This window comes from Camellia sinensis, unplaced genomic scaffold (assembly GCF_055761805.1).
Source record: "Camellia sinensis isolate YWXY unplaced genomic scaffold, ASM5576180v1 Unanchor4, whole genome shotgun sequence".
Taxonomy (NCBI): domain Eukaryota; kingdom Viridiplantae; phylum Streptophyta; class Magnoliopsida; order Ericales; family Theaceae; genus Camellia; species Camellia sinensis.
This window is the reverse complement of record NW_028129277.1, coordinates 18202501-18220000: the sequence shown is the minus strand read 5'-3', so window position 1 is coordinate 18220000 and position 17500 is coordinate 18202501.

Here is a 17500-nt window from a genome sequence, read left to right as displayed (position 1 = left end):
CACCCCCCGAAGGACCAAGAAGCCCGACGAACGCGCGAAAACATTTAGAGAGGCCGAGCAAGCACCGGTTAGCGCGAACGCAAATAACAAGCGCAACAGGCAACTTTCGAGGGACATACTTTTCGCAACAAGCTTCCACTAGGAAAGCACAGGCAACTCGTTCGAACGTCAAAGCCAACCAAATGGCAATTACCCGAGGGACATGCTTTTCGCAAGGCACCTTCCACTAGGGAAGCGCAGACAACCCGAAGGCGAGTCGAAGACAACCTAAAGGCGATCACCCGAGGGACATGGAGGAATGCACCAGTGGAGTTCGCTGCACAGGCAGGGATCCGTCCAACTCGCACAAACCGAACACAACTCACGCGCCACGACGTACACTGTGCACCAGCCCCCCAAAACGAATCACCCCCCGAAGGACTAAGAAGCCCGACGAACGCGCGAAAACATTTAGAGAGGCCGAGCAAGCACCGGTTAGCGCGAATGAAAGTAACAAGCGCAACAGGCAACTTTCGAGGGACATACTTTTCGCAACAAGCTTCCACTAGGAAAGCATAGGCAACTCGTTCGAACGTCAAAGCCAACCAAATGGCAATTACCCGAGGGACACGCTTTTCGCAAGGCACCTTCCACTAGGGAAGCGCAGGCAACCCGAAGGCGAGTCGAAGACAACCCGAGGGACATGGAGGAATGCACCAGTGGAGTTCGCTGCACAGGCAGGGATCCGTCCAACTCGCACAAACCGAACACAACTCACGCGCCACGACGTACACTGTGCACCAGCCCCCCAAAACGAATCACCCCCCGAAGGACTAAGAAGCCCGACGAACGCGCGAAAACATTTAGAGAGGCCGAGCAAGCACCGGTTAGCGCGAATGCAAATAACAAACGCAACAGGCAACTTTCGAGGGACATACTTTTCGCAACAAGCTTCCACTAGGAAAGCATAGGCAACTCGTTCGAACGTCAAAGCCAACCAAATGGCAATTACCCGAGGGACACGCTTTTCGCAAGGCACCTTCCACTAGGGAAGCGCAAGCAACCCGAAGGCGAGTCGAAGACAACCCGAGGGACATGGAGGAATGCACCAGTGGAGTTCGCTGCACAGGCAGGGATCCGTCCAACTCGCACAAACCGAACACAACTCACGCGCCACGACGTACACTGTGCACCAGCCCCCCAAAACGAATCACCCCCCGAAGGACTAAGAAGCCCGACGAACGCGCGAAAACATTTAGAGAGGCCGAGCAAGCACCGGTTAGCGCGAATGCAAATAACAAACGCAACAGGCAAATTTCGAGGGACATACTTTTCGCAACAAGCTTCCACTAGGAAAGCATAGGCAACTCGTTCGAACGTCAAAGCCAACCAAATGGCAATTACCCGAGGGACACGCTTTTCGCAAGGCACCTTCCACTAGGGAAGCGCAAGCAACCCGAAGGCGAGTCGAAGACAACCCGAGGGACATGGAGGAATGCACCAGTGGAGTTCGCTGCACAGGCAGGGATCCGTCCAACTCGCACAAACCGAACACAACTCACGCGCCACGACGTACACTGTGCACCAGCCCCCCAAAACGAATCACCCCCCGAAGGACCAAGAAGCCCGACGAACGCGCGAAAACATTTAGAGAGGCCGAGCAAGCACCGGTTAGCGCGAATGCAAATAACAAACGCAACAGGCAACTTTCGAGGGACATACTTCTCGCAACAAGCTTCCACAAGGAAAGCACAGGCAACTCGTTCGCACGCCAAAGCCAACCAAATGGCAATTTAACCGAGGGACATGCATTTCGCAAGGCAACTTGTACAATTACCCGAGGGACATGGCATGCTTGCCAAGGCCGTGGCTTGGCATGCTTGCCAAGGCCGTGGCATGACATGCTGCTGGCCAAGGCCGGGCATGCCATGCTGCTGGACAAGGCCGTGGCAAGGCATGCTGATGGCCGAGGCCGTGGCAAGGCATGCTGATGGCCGAGGCCGTGGCAAGGCATGCTGATGGCCGAGGCCGTGGCAAGGCATGCTGCTGGCCAAGGCGTTGGCATGGCATGCTGCTGCTGACCAAGGCTTGGGCTTGCCATGCTGCCGGCCAAGGCCGCGGCATGGCATGCTGCCGGCCAAGGCCGCGGCATGCCATGTTGCTGGCCAAGGCCGTGGCATGGCATGCTGCTGGCCAAGGCCGTGGCATGACATGCTGGCCAAGGCCGGGGCATGGCAAGCTGCTGGCCAAGGTCGTGGCATGGCACGCTGCTGGCCAAGGCCGGGGCATAGCACGCTGCTGGCCATGGCCGTGGCTTGGCAAGGTTGCCAAGGCCGGGGCATGGCGTGCTGCTGGCCAAGGCTTTGGCATGCCATGTTGCTGGCCAAGGCTGTGGCATGGCATGCTGCTGGCCAAGGCTGTGGCATGGCATGCTGCTGGCCAAGGCCGTGGCATGACATGCTGGCCAAGGCCGGGGCATGGCATGCTGCTGGCCAAGGTCGTGGCATGGCATGCTGCTGGCCAAGGCCGTGGCATGACATGCTTGCCAAGGCCAGGGCATGGCATGCTGCTGGCCAAGGCTTTGGCATGCCATGTTGCTGGCCAAGGCTGTGGCATGGCATGCTGGCCTAGGCCAACGTGCCACCGCCACCGCCGCGGGCCGCCACTCGACGCATCCCGTGCTTGGCTATGTAGTTTCGATGCCACAAGCCAATGCCACAAGCCAAGCGATGGCATGTGCCAAGCGCCCGCCTAGGCATAGGCGTGGCCTGTGGCCTGGCCATGCTGGCCAGCCTTAAGGGAGGTGCCCCCCCCTTATAATAGCCTGTTAAGCCCTTTTCAATCTGGCAGGAGGAAACATCAAGCATGTTCGAGGAGTCATAATGGGGTTTTTTTAAAAAGTAATGGTTTTTTGCCAAAACTTTCAACATGAAAGTTGTATGAAATAATTTAATACACCATAAAAAAAATTATAAAAAAATATTTGGCCACCGGAATATTTTATTTTAATTTATTTCAATTTTAATACTTAAAAAATAATAAAAATTACTAAAAATACTCAAAAAATTCTAGAAAAATTCCAACAATTATAAGATGAGGCACTAGTAATTATAGTAATTTTTTTAATTATTTTTTTATTTTTAATTTATTTTATTATAATTTTTATGAGTAAATAAATAATTAAAAAGCCCGACGAACGTGCAAAAACTCTTAGAGAAACCCAGCAAGCATCGGATAGCTCGAATGCAAATAAAAAACGCAACAGGCAACTTCCGAGGGACATACTTTTCCCAACAAGCTTCCACTGGGGAAAGCACTAGCAACGTGTTCGCAAGTCAAAGGCAACCAAACCGGCTATTACCCGAGGGACAAGCATTTCGCAGGGCAACATATACGTAAGTCAAAGCCAAACCAAATGGCAATTACACGAGGGACAGGATTGCTTGCCAAGGGCGTGGCATGCGATGTTCTAGCCCAAGGCCAAGGCACGCCACGCTGCGGGACAAGGCCGTGGCAAGACATGCGGCTGGCCTTGGCCTTGGCATGGCATGCCGCCGGCTTTGGCTGGGCTGCGTTGGCCTTGCCATGGAATGTTGCTGGCTTCGGATGGGCTGCCTCGGCCTTGGCCTTGGCCGTGGCATGGCATGGCATGCTGCTGGCCTTGGCCTTGGCCTTGGCATGGCATGCTGCTGGCTTTGGCTGGGCTGCCTTGGCCGTGGCATGGCATGCTGCTGGCTTTGGCTGGGCTGCCTTGGCCGTGGCATGGCATGCTGCTGGCCTAGGCCTTGGCATGGCATGCTGCTGGCTTTGGCTGGGCTGCCTTGGCCGTGGCATGGCATGCTGCTGGCCTAGGCCTTGGCATGGCATGCTGCTGGCATTGGCTGGCAGCCTTGGCCGTGGCATGGCATGCTGCTGGCCTTGGCCTTGGCATGGCATGCTGCTGGCTTTGGCTGGCCTGCCTTGGCCGTGGCATGGCATGCTGCTGGCCTTGGCCTTGGCATGGCATGCTGCTGGCTTTGGCTGGCCTGCCTTGGCCGTGGCATGGCATGCTGCTGGCCTAGGCCTTGGCATGGCATGCTGCTGGCTTTGGCTGGCCTGCCTTGGCCGTGGCATGGCATGCTGCTGGCCTAGGCATGGCATGGCATGCTGCTGGCTTTGGCTGGGCTGCCTTGGCCGTGGCATGGCATGCTGCTGGCCTTGGCCTTGATATGGCATGCTGCTGGCTTTGGCTGGGCTGCCTTGGCCGTGGCATGGCATGCTGCTGGCCTAGGCCTTGGCATGGCATGCTGCTGGCTTTGGCTGGGCTGCCTTGGCCTTGGCATGGCATGCTGCTGGCTTTGGCTGGCCTGCCTTGGCCGTGGCATGGCATGCTGCTGGCCTAGGCCATGGCATGGCATGCTGCTGGCTTTGGCTGGGCTGCCTTGGCCGTGGCATGGCATGCTGCTGCCCTTGGCCTTGATATGGCATGCTGCTGGCTTTGGCTGGGCTGCCTTGGCCGTGGCATGGCATGCTGCTGGCCTAGGCCTTGGCATGGCATGCTGCTGGCTTTGGCTGGCCTGCGTTGGCCGTGGCATGGCATGCTGCTGGCCTAGGCCTTCGCATGGCATGCTGCTGGCCTAGGCCTTCGCATGGCATGCTGCTGGCTTTGGCTGGGCTGCCTTGGCCGTGGCATGGCATGCTGCTGGCCTTGGCCTTGGCATGGCATGCTGCTGGCTTTGGCTGGGCTGCCTTGGCCGTGGCATGGCATGCTGGTGGCCTAGGCCTTGGCATGGCATGCTGCTGGCTTTGGCTGGCCTGCCTTGGCCGTGGCATGGCATGCTGCTGGCCTAAGCCTTGGCATGGCATGCTGCTGGCTTTGGTTGGGCTGCCTTGGCCGTGGCATGGCATGCTGCTGGCCTTGGCCTTGGCATGGCATGCTGCTCGCTTTGGCTGGCCTGCCTTGGCCGTGGCATGGCATGCTGCTGGCCTAGGCCTTGGCATGGCATGCTGCTGGCTTTGGCTGGGCTGCCTTGGCCGTGGCATGGCATGCTGCTGGCCTTGGCCTTGGCATGCCATGCTGTTGGCTTTGGCTGGCCTGCCTTGGCCGTGGCATGGCATGCTGCTGGCCTAGGCCTTGGCATGGCATGCTGCTGGCTTTGGCTGGGCTGCCTTGGCCGTGGCATGGCATGCTGCTGGCCTTGGCCTTGGCATGGCATGCTGCTGGCTTTGGCTGGGCTGCCTTGGCCGTGGCATGGCATGCTGCTGGCCTTGGCCTTGGCATGGCATGCTGCTGGCTTTGGCTGGGCTGCCTTGGCCGTGGCATGGCATGCTGCTGGCCTAGGCCTTGGCATGGCATGCTGCTGGCTTTGGCTGGGCTGCCTTGGCCGTGGCATGGCATGCTGCTGGCCTAGGCCTTGGCATGGTATGCTGCTGGCCTAGGCCTTGGCATGGCATGCTGCTGGCTTTGGCTGGCAGCCTTGGCCGTGGCATGGCATGCTGCTGGCCTTGGCCTTGGCATGGCATGCTGCTGGCCTTGGCCTTGGCATGGCATGCTGCTGGCTTTGGCAGGCCTGCCTTGGCCGTGGCATGGCATGCTGCTGGCCTTGGCCTTGGCATGGCATGCTGCTGGCTTTGGCTGGCCTGCCTTGGCCGTGGCATGGCATGCTGCTGGCCTAGGCCTTGGCATGGCATGCTGCTGGCTTTGGCTGGCCTGCCTTGGCCGTGGCATGGCATGCTGCTGGCCTAGGCATGGCATGGCATGCTGCTGGCTTTGGCTGGGCTGCCTTGGCCGTGGCATGGCATGCTGCTGGCCTTGGCCTTGATATGGCATGCTGCTGGCTTTGGCTGGGCTGCCTTGGCCGTGGCATGGCATGCTGCTGGCCTAGGCCTTGGCATGGCATGCTGCTGGCTTTGGCTGGGCTGCCTTGGCCGTGGCATGGCATGCTGCTGGCCTTGGCCTTGGCATGGCATGCTGCTGGCTTTGGCTGGCCTGCCTTGGCCGTGGCATGGCATGCTGCTGGCCTAGGCCATGGCATGGCATGCTGCTGGCTTTGGCTGGGCTGCCTTGGCCGTGGCATGGCATGCTGCTGCCCTTGGCCTTGATATGGCATGCTGCTGGCTTTGGCTGGGCTGCCATGGCCGTGGCATGGCATGCTGCTGGCCTAGGCCTTGGCATGGCATGCTGCTGGCTTTGGCTGGCCTGCGTTGGCCGTGGCATGGCATGCTGCTGGCCTAGGCCTTGGCATGGCATGCTGCTGGCTTTGGCTGGGCTGCCTTGGCCGTGGCATGGCATGCTGCTGGCCTTGGCCTTGGCATGGCATGCTGCTGGCTTTGGCTGGGCTGCCTTGGCCGTGGCATGGCATGCTGGTGGCCTAGGCCTTGGCATGGCATGCTGCTGGCTTTGGCTGGCCTGCCTTGGCCGTGGCATGGCATGCTGCTGGCCTAAGCCTTGGCATGGCATGCTGCTGGCTTTGGTTGGGCTGCCTTGGCCGTGGCATGGCATGCTGCTGGCCTAGGCCTTGGCATGGCATGCTGCTCGCTTTGGCTGGCCTGCCTTGGCCGTGGCATGGCATGCTGCTGGCCTAGGCCTTGGCATGGCATGCTGCTGGCTTTGGCTGGGCTGCCTTGGCCGTGGCATGGCATGCTGCTGGCCTTGGCCTTGGCATGCCATGCTGGTGGCTTTGGCTGGCCTGCCTTGGCCGTGGCATGGCATGCTGCTGGCCTAGGCCTTGGCATGGCATGCTGCTGGCTTTGGCTGGGCTGCCTTGGCCGTGGCATGGCATGCTGCTGGCCTTGGCCTTGGCATGGCATGCTGCTGGCTTTGGCTGGGCTGCCTTGGCCGTGGCATGGCATGCTGCTGGCCTTGGCCTTGGCATGGCATGCTGCTGGCTTTGGCTGGGCTGCCTTGGCCGTGGCATGGCATGCTGCTGGCCTAGGCCTTGGCATGGCATGCTGCTGGCTTTGGCTGGGCTGCCTTGGCCGTGGCATGGCATGCTGCTGGCCTAGGCCGTGGCATGGCATGCTGCTGGCCTTGGCCTTGGCATGGCATGCTGCTGGCTTTGGCTGGCCTGCCTTGGCCGTGGCATGGCATGCTGCTGGCCTAGGCCTTGGCATGGCATGCTGCTGGCTTTGGCTGGCCTGCCTTGGCCGTGGCATGGCATGCTGCTGGCCTAGGCCTTGGCATGGCATGCTGCTGGCTTTGGCTGGCCTGCCTTGGCCGTGGCATGGCATGCTGCTGGCCTAGGCATGGCATGGCATGCTGCTGGCTTTGGCTGGGCTGCCTTGGCCGTGGCATGGCATGCTGCTGGCCTTGGCCTTGATATGGCATGCTGCTGGCTTTGGCTGGGCTGCCTTGGCCGTGGCATGGCATGCTGCTGGCCTAGGCCTTGGCATGGCATGCTGCTGGCTTTGGCTGGGCTGCCTTGGCCGTGGCATGGCATGCTGCTGGCCTTGGCCTTGGCATGGCATGCTGCTGGCTTTGGCTGGCCTGCCTTGGCCGTGGCATGGCATGCTGCTGGCCTAGGCCATGGCATGGCATGCTGCTGGCTTTGGCTGGGCTGCCTTGGCCGTGGCATGGCATGCTGCTGCCCTTGGCCTTGATATGGCATGCTGCTGGCTTTGGCTGGGCTGCCATGGCCGTGGCATGGCATGCTGCTGGCCTAGGCCTTGGCATGGCATGCTGCTGGCTTTGGCTGGCCTGCGTTGGCCGTGGCATGGCATGCTGCTGGCCTAGGCCTTGGCATGGCATGCTGCTGGCTTTGGCTGGGCTGCCTTGGCCGTGGCATGGCATGCTGCTGGCCTTGGCCTTGGCATGGCATGCTGCTGGCTTTGGCTGGGCTGCCTTGGCCGTGGCATGGCATGCTGGTGGCCTAGGCCTTGGCATGGCATGCTGCTGGCTTTGGCTGGCCTGCCTTGGCCGTGGCATGGCATGCTGCTGGCCTAAGCCTTGGCATGGCATGCTGCTGGCTTTGGTTGGGCTGCCTTGGCCGTGGCATGGCATGCTGCTGGCCTAGGCCTTGGCATGGCATGCTGCTCGCTTTGGCTGGCCTGCCTTGGCCGTGGCATGGCATGCTGCTGGCCTCGGCCTTGGCATGGCATGCTGCTGGCTTTGGCTGGGCTGCCTTGGCCGTGGCATGGCATGCTGCTGGCCTTGGCCTTGGCATGCCATGCTGTTGGCTTTGGCTGGCCTGCCTTGGCCGTGGCATGGCATGCTGCTGGCCTAGGCCTTGGCATGGCATGCTGCTGGCTTTGGCTGGGCTGCCTTGGCCGTGGCATGGCATGCTGCTGGCCTTGGCCTTGGCATGGCATGCTGCTGGCTTTGGCTGGGCTGCCTTGGCCGTGGCATGGCATGCTGCTGGCCTTGGCCTTGGCATGGCATGCTGCTGGCTTTGGCTGGGCTGCCTTGGCCGTGGCATGACATGCTGCTGGCCTAGGCCTTGGCATGGCATGCTGCTGGCTTTGGCTGGGCTGCCTTGGCCGTGGCATGGCATGCTGCTGGCCTAGGCCGTGGCATGGCATGCTGCTGGCCTTGGCCTTGGCATGGCATGCTGCTGGCTTTGGCTGGCCTGCCTTGGCCGTGGCATGGCATGCTGCTGGCCTAGGCCTTGGCATGGCATGCTGCTGGCTTTGGCTGGCCTGGTTTGGCCGTGGCATGGCATGCTGCTGGCCTAGGCCTTGGCATGGCATGCTGCTGGCTTTGGCTGGCCTGCCTTGGCCGTGGCATGGCATGCTGCTGGCCTAGGCCATGGCATGGCATGCTGCTGGCTTTGGCTGGGCTGCCTTGGCCGTGGCATGGCATGCTGCTGGCCTTGGCCTTGATATGGCATGCTGCTGGCTTTGGCTGGGCTGCCTTGGCCGTGCCATGGCATGCTGCTGGCCTAGGCCTTGGCATGGCATGCTGCTGGCTTTGGCTGGCCTGCCTTGGCCGTGGCATGGCATGCTGCTGGCCTTGGCCTTGGCATGGCATGCTGCTGGCTTTGGCTGGGCTGCCTTGGCCGTGGCATGGCATGCTGCTGGCCTAGGCCTTGGCATGGCATGCTGCTGGCTTTGGCTGGGCTGCCTTGGCCGTGGCATGGCATGCTGCTGGCCTAGGCCGTGGCATGGCATGCTGCTGGCCTTGGCCTTGGCATGGCATGCTGCTGGCTTTGGCTGGCCTGCCTTGGCCGTGGCATGGCATGCTGCTGGCCTAGGCCTTGGCATGGCATGCTGCTGGCTTTGGGTGGGCTGCCTTGGCCGTGGCATGGCATGCTGCTGGCCTTGGCCTTGGCATGGCATGCTGCTGGCTTTGGCTGGCCTGCCTTGGCCGTGGCATGGCATGCTGCTGGCCTAGGCCTTGGCATGGCATGCTGCTGGCTTTGGCTGGGCTGCCTTGGCCGTGGCATGGCATGCTGCTGGCCTTGGCCTTGGCATGGCATGCTGCTGGCTTTGGCTGGGCTGCCTTGGCCGTGGCATGGCATGCTGCTGGCTTTGGCTTGCCTGCCTTGGCCGTGGCATGGCATGCTGCTGGCCTAGGCCTTGGCATGGCATGCTGCTGGCTTTGGCTGGGCTGCCTTGGCCGTGGCATGGCATGCTGCTGGCCTTGGCCTTGGCATGGCATGCTGCTGGCTTTGGCTGGGCTGCCTTGGCCGTGGCATGGCATGCTGGTGGCCTAGGCCTTGGCATGGCATGCTGCTGGCTTTGGCTGGCCTGCCTTGGCCGTGGCATGGCATGCTGCTGGCCTAGGCCTTGGCATGGCATGCTGCTGGCTTTGGGTGGGCTGCCTTGGCCGTGGCATGGCATGCTGCTGGCCTTGGCCTTGGCATGGCATGCTGCTGGCTTTGGCTGGCCTGCCTTGGCCGTGGCATGGCATGCTGCTGGCCTAGGCCTTGGCATGGCATGCTGCTGGCTTTGGCTGGGCTGCCTTGGCCGTGGCATGGCATGCTGCTGGCCTTGGCCTTGGCATGGCATGCTGCTGGCTTTGGCTGGGCTGCCTTGGCCGTGGCATGGCATGCTGCTGGCCATGGCCTTGGCATGGCATGCTGCTGGCTTTGGCTTGCCTGCCTTGGCCGTGGCATGGCATGCTGCTGGCCTAGGCCTTGGCATGGCATGCTGCTTGCTTTGGCTGGGCTGCCTTGGCCGTGGCATGGCATGCTGCTGGCCTTGGCCTTGGCATGGCATGCTGCTGGCTTTGGCTGGCCTGCCTTGGCCGTGGCATGGCATGCTGCTGGCCTAGGCCTTGGCATGGCATGCTGCTGGCTTTGGCTGGGCTGCCTTGGCCGTGGCATGGCATGCTGCTGGCCTTGGCCTTGGCATGGCATGCTGCTGGCTTTGGCTTGCCTGCCTTGGCCGTGGCATGGCATGCTGCTGGCCTAGGCCTTGGCATGGCATGCTGCTGGCTTTGGCTGGGCTGCCTTGGCCGTGGCATGGCATGCTGCTGGCCTTGGCCTTGGCTTGGCATGCTGCTGGCTTTGGCTGGGCTGCCTTGGCTGCGGTTCTTATCACTAGACGTGCGTTGCGTGCGAAGGCGTGCAAAGGCGTGCGCGACCATGCGCGCAACACGCGCACCGTGGTCAAAAGACCACGCGCGCGGTATTCGCACAGGCCACGCTGCCCACGCCGCGGGCATGCCAGGCCGCCCAGGCCGTGCGCATGCCATGCCGTGCTGCCCAGGCCGGCTGCATGCCAGGCCGCCCAGGCCGTGCGCATGCCATGCCGTGCTGCCCACGCCGCGGGCATGCCAGGCCGGCTGCATGCCAGGCCGCCCAGGCCGTGCGCATGCCATGCCGTGCTGCCCACGCCGCGGGCATGCCAGGCCGGCTGCATGCCAGGCCGCCCAGGCCGTGCGCATGCCATGCCGTGCTGCCCATGCCGCGCGCATGCCAGGCCGCCCACGCCCGCGCGCATGCCACGCCATGCTGCCCAAGGCCGCGCCCAGGCCGCGCAAGGCCGCGCCCAGGCCGCCCAAGGCCGCGCCCAGGCCGCGCAAGGCCGCGCCCAGGCCGCGCAAGGCCGCGCCCAGGCCGCCCAAGGCCGCGCCCAGGCCGCGCAAGGCCGCCCAAGGCCGCGGTCCAGGCCGCCCAAGGCCGCGGCCGAGCCGCCCCAGGCCGCAGCCCAGGCCGCGGTCGAGCCGCAGTGCATGTAACCCAAGGCCGCAGCCCAGGCCGCGCCCAACATGGGGCGTACCTGCCACTGCCTTGCCCTGGGCAAGGGAGGTGCCCCCCCCTTATAATAGCCTGTTAAGCCCTTTTCAATCTGGCAGGAGGAAACATCAAGCATGTTCGAGGAGTCATAATGGGGTTTTTTTAAAAAGTAATGGTTTTTTGCCAAAACTTTCAACATGAAAGTTGTAGGAAATAATTTAATACACCATAAAAAAAATTAAAAAAAATATTTTTTTACAGAAAATATTTTATTTTAATTTATTTCGATATTAATACTTAAAAAATAATAAAAATTAATAAAAATAGTCAAAAAATTATGGAAAAATTCCCATAATTAAAGGATGATTCACTAGTAATTATAGAAATTATTAAATTATTTTTTTCATTTTTTTTATTTTATTTTGATTTTTTTATGCCAAATAAGGGCTTTAAAAATTCGAAAAGCTCCAGAAAAATTGCAAAAAAATAGGGAATGACATTTAAAATTGATTGTAGTGCATTTTTAATTGTGTTGCACGGTTTGGGTAAGATTATAAAAGAATCATGTTCAAAAAGATCGATCGAGGCGGTGGCACGCCATGGCCTTGGCCTTGGCCTTGGCCTTTGCCCGCAGCCTTGGCCTTTGCCTTGGCCTTGGCCATGCCTTGCACAGGGACTTGGCCTTGGCTTTGGCCTTGGCCTTGGCATGGCATGGCATGCTCGCCGAGGCCGTGGCATGCCTTGCTGCTAGCCAAGGCCGTGGCGTGGCATGCTCGCCCAGCCCGTGGCATGCCGTGCTCGCCCAGCCCGTGGCACGCCATGTTGGCCCAAGGCATTGGCATGGCATGCCGGCCAAGGCATGCTGGCCAACGCTGCACAAGGCGGTGCCATGGCATGGCATGCTGACCAAGACCGTGCCATGGCATGCTGGGCGAGGCCGGGGCATGGCATGCTGGCCGAGGCCGTGGCTTGCCATGCCGCCACGGCCGTGGCATGCCGGGCAACGGACCGGCATGGCCCAGCCCGTGGCACGCCATGTTGGCCCAAGGCATTGGCATGGCATGCCGGCCAAGGCATGCTGGCCAACGCTGCGGCACGGCGTGCTGGACAAGGCGGTGCCATGGCATGGCATGCTGACCAAGACAGTGCCATGGCATGCTGGCCGAGGCCGTGGCATGGCATGCTGGCCGAGGCCGTGGCTTGCCATGCCGCCACGGCCGTGGCATGCTGGGCAACGGACCGGCATGGCATGCTGGCCGTGGCGGTGGCACGACATGCTGGCCAAGGCAGTGGCATGGCATGTAGGCCAAGGCTAAGGCATGGCACGCTGTGGCATGGCACGCTGGCCAAGGCAGTCGCAAGGCATGCGGGCCGAGGCCGCGGCACGGCCCGCTGGGCAACGCGGTGGCATGGCATGCTGGGCAACGCCGTGGCAAGGCATGCGGGCCGAGGCCTTGGCATGGCATGCTGGCCGAGGCCGTGGCATGGCATGCGGGCCGAGGCCGTGGCATGGCATGGCATGCGGGCCGAGGCCGTGGCATGGCATGCGGGCCGAGGCCGTGGCGTGGCATGGCATGGCATGTTGGGCAACGCCGTGGCAAGACATGCGGGCCGAGGCCGTGGCATGGCATGTTGGGCAACGCCCTGGCAAGCCATGCGGGCCGAGGCCGTGGCGTGGCATGTTCGCCAAGGCTAAGGCATGGCACGCCGGGCAACGCGGTGCATTGGCATGCTGGGCAGCGCGGTGGCAAGGCATGGGGGCCGAGGCCGTGGCATGGCATGTTGGGCAACGCCGTGGCAAGACATGCGGGCCGAGGCCGTGGCATGGCATGCGGGCCGAGGCCGTGGCACGACATGTTGGCCAAGGCTAAGGCATGGCACGCCGGGCAACGCGGTGGCATGGCATGCTGGGCAACGCGGTGGCAAGGCATGCGGGCCGAGGCCGTGGCATGGCATGTTGGGCAACGCCGTAGAAGGGCATGCGGGCCGAGGCCGTGGCATGGCATGCGGGCCGAGGCCGTGGCATGGCATGTTGGGCGACGCCGTAGCAAGGCATGCGGGCCGAGGCCGTGGCATGTCATGCGGGCCGAGGCCGTGGCATGGCATGCGGGCCGAGGCCGTGGCATGGCATGTTGGCCGAGGCCGTGGCAAGGCATGCGGGCCGAGGCCGTGGCATGGCATGTTTGGCAACGCCGTGGCAAGACATGCGGGCCGTGGCATGGCATGGCATGCGGGCCGAGGCCGTGGCACGACATGTTGGCCAAGGCTAAGGCATGGCACGCCGGGCAACGCGGTGGCATGGCACGCCGGGCAACGCGGTGGCAAGGCATGCGGGCCGGGGCCGTGGCATGGCATGTTGGGCGACGCCGTAGCAAGGCATGCGGTCCGAGGCCGTGGCATGTCATGCGGGCCGAGGCCATGGCATGGCATGCGGGCCGAGGCCGTGGCATGGCATGTTGGGCGACGCCGTAGCAAGGCATGCGGGCCGAGGCCGTGGCATGTCATGCGAGCCGAGGCCGTGGCATGGCATGCGGGCCGAGGCCGTGGCATGGCAAGTTGGGCGACGTCGTGGCAAGGCATGCGGGCCGAGGCCGTGGCATGTCACGCGGGCCGAGGCCGTGGCATGGCATGCGGGCAGAGGCCGTGGCATGGCATGTTGGGCGACGCCGTCGCAAGGCATGCGGGCCGAGGCCGTGGCATGGCATGCGGGCCGAGGCCGTGGCATGGCATGTTGGGCGACGCCGTAGCAAGGCATGCGGGCCGAGGCCGTGGCATGTCATGGCATGTTGGGCGACGCCGTAGCAAGGCATGCGGGCCGAGGCCGTGGCATGGCATGTTTGGCAACGCCGTGGCAAGACATGAGGGCCGTGGCATGGCATGGCATGCGGGCCGAGGCCGTGGCACGACATGTTGGCCAAGGCTAAGGCATGGCACGCCGGGCAACGCGGTGGCATGGCATGCGGGCCGGGGCCGTGGCATGGCATGTTGGCCAACGTCGTAGCAAGGCATGCGGGCCGAGGCCGAGGCCGTGGCACGGCATGCGGGCCGAGGCTGTGGCATGGCATGTTGGGCGACGCCGTAGCAAGGCATGCGGTCCGAGGCCGTGGCATGTCATGCGGGCCGAGGCCGTGGCATGGCATGCGGGCCGAGGCCGTGGCATGGCATGTTGGGCGACGCCGTAGCAAGGCATGCGGGCCGAGGCCGTGCCGTGGCATGCGGGCCGAGGCCGTGGCATGGCATGCGGGCCGAGGCCGTGGCATGGCATGTTGGGCGACGCCGTAGCAAGGCATGCGGTCCGAGGCCGTGGCCTGTCATGCGGGCCGAGGCCGTGGCATGGCATGCGGGCCGAGGCCGTGGCATGGCATGCGGGCCGAGGCCGTGGCATGGCATGTTGGGCGACGCCGTAGCATGGCATGCGGGCCGAGGCCGTGGCATGTCATGCGCGCCGAGGCCGTGGCATGGCATGCGGGCCGAGGCCGTGGCATGGCAAGTTGGGCGACGTCGTGGCAAGGCATGCGGGCCGAGGCCGTGGCATGGCATGCGGGCCGAGGCCGTGGCAAGGCATGTTGGGCGACGCCGTCGCAAGGCATGCGGGCCGAGGCCGTGGCATGTCATGCGGGCCGAGGCCGTGGCATGGCATGCGGGCCGAGGCCGTGGCATGGCATGTTGGGCGACGCCGTAGCAAGGCATGCGGGCCGAGGCCGTGCCGTGGCATGCGGGCCGAGGCCGTGGCATGGCATGTTGGGCGACGCCGTAGCAAGGCATGCGGTCCGAGGCCGTGGCATGTCATGCGGGCCGAGGCCGTGGCATGGCATGCGGGCCGAGGCCGTGGCATGGCATGTTGGGCGACGCCGTAGCAAGGCATGCGGTCCGAGGCCGTGGCATGTCATGCGGGCCGAGGCCGTGGCATGGCATGCGGGCCGAGGCCGTGGCATGGCATGTTGGGCGACGCCGTAGCAAGGCATGCGGGCCGAGGCCGTGCCGTGGCATGCGGGCCGAGGCCGTGGCATGGCATGTTGGGCGACGCCGTAGCAAGGCATGCGGTCCGAGGCCGTGGCATGTCATGCGGGCCGAGGCCGTGGCATGGCATGCGGGCCGAGGCCGTGGCATGGCATGTTGGGCGACGCCGTAGCAAGGCATGCGGGCCGAGGCCGTGGCATGTCATGCGGGCCGAGGCCGTGGCATGGCATGCGGGCCGAGGCCGTGGCATGGCAAGTTGGGCGGCGTCGTGGCAAGGCATGCTGGCCGAGGCCGTGGCATGTCATGCGGGCCGAGGCCGTGGCATGGCATGCGGGCCGAGGCCGTGGCAAGGCATGTTGGGCGACGCCGTAGCAAGGCATGCGGGCCGAGGCCGTGGCATGTCATGCGGGCCGAGGCCGTGGCACGTCATGCGGGCCGAGGCCGTGGCATGGCATGTTTGGCCACGCCGTGGCAAGACATGCGGGCCGTGGCATGGCATGGCATGCGGGCCGAGGCCGTGGCTCGACATGTTGGCCAAGGCTAAGGCATGGCACGCCGGGCAACGCGGTGGCATGGCATGCTGGGCAACGCGGTGGCAAGGCATGCGGGCCGAGGCCGTGGCATGGCATGTTGGGCAACGCCGCAGCAAGGCATGCGGGCCGAGGCCGTGGCATGGCATGCGGGCCGAGGCCGTGGCATGGCATGCGGGCCGAGGCCGTGGCATGGCATGCGGGCCGAGGCCGTGGCATGGCATGTTGGGCGACGCCGTAGCAAGGCATGCGGTCCGAGGCCGTGGCATGTCATGCGGGCCGAGGCCGTGGCATGGCATGCGGGCCGAGGCCGTGGCATGGCATGTTGGGCGACGCCGTAGCAAGGCATGCGGGCCGAGGCCGTGGCATGTCATGCGGGCCGAGGCCGTGGCATGGCATGCGGGCCGAGGCCGTGGCATGGCAAGTTGGGCGGCGTCGTGGCAAGGCATGCGGGCCGAGGCCGTGGCATGTCATGCGGGCCGAGGCCGTGGCACGGCATGCGGGCCGAGGCCATGGCACGTCATGCGGGCCGAGGCCGTGGCATGGCATGTTTGGCAACGCCGTGGCAAGACATGCGGGCTGTGGCATGGCATGGCATGCGGGCCGAGGCCGTGGCTCGACATGTTGGCCAAGGCTAAGGCATGGCACGCCGGGCAACGCGGTGGCATGGCATGCTGGGCAACGCGGTGGCAAGGCATGCGGGCCGAGGCCGTGGCATGGCATGTTGGGCAACGCCGCAGCAAGGCATGCGGGCCGAGGCCGTGGCATGGCATGCGGGCCGAGGCCGTGGCATGGCATGCGGGCCGTGGCCGTGGCATGGCATGTTGGGCGACGCCGTCGCAAGGCATGCGGGCCGAGGCCGTGGCATGGCATGTTTGGCAACGCCGTGGCAAGACATGCGGGCCGTGGCATGGCATGGCATGCGGGCCGAGGCCGTGGCACGGCATGCGGGCCGAGGCCGTGGCATGGCATGTTGGGCGACGCCGTAGCAAGGCATGCGGGCTGAGGCCGTGGCCGTGGCATGGCATGCGGGCCGTGGCCGTGGCATGGCATGGCATGCGGGCCGAGGCCGTGGCATGGCATGTTGGGCAACGCCGTGGCAAGGCATGCGGGCCGAGGCCGTGGCATGGCATGATGGCCGAGGCCGTGGCATGTCATGCGGGCCGAGGCCGTGGCATGGCATGTTGGGCGACGCCGTAGCAAGGCATGCGGTCCGAGGCCGTGGCATGTTATGCGGGCCGAGGCCGTGGCATGGCTTGTTGGGCGACGCCGTAGCAAGGCATGCGGGCCGAGGCCGTGGCATGTCATGCTGGCCAAGGCCAAGGCATGACATGGCATGGCATGCGGGCCGAGGCCGTGGCATGGCATGTTGGGCAACGCCGTGGCAAGGCATGCGGGCCGAGGCCGTGGCATGGCATGATGGCCGAGGCCGTGGCATGCCATGCTGGCCAAGGCTAAGGCATGGCATGCCGGGCAACGCGGTGGCATGGCATGCTGGGCAACGCCGTGGCAAGGCATGCGGGCCGAGGCCGTGGCATGGCATGTTGGGCAACGCCTTGGCAAGACATGCGGGCCGAGGCCGTGGCATGGCATGGCATGTTGGGCAACGCCTTGGCAAGGCATGCGGGCCGAGGCCGTGGCATGGCATGCTAGCCGAGGCCGTGGCATGGCATGTTGGGCGACGCCGTGGCAAGGCATGCGGGCCGAGGCCGTGGCATGGCATGCGGGCCGAGGCCGTGGCACTGCATGTTGGGCGACGCCGTAGCAAGGCATGCGGGCCGAGGCCGAGGCCGTGGCATGGCATGTTGACCGAGGCCAAGGCATGGCATGCCGGGCAACGCGGTGGCATGGCATGCGCGGCCGAGGCCGTGGCAAGGCATGCGGGCCGAGGCCGTGGCATGGCATGTTGGGCGACGGCGTGGCAAGGCATGCGGG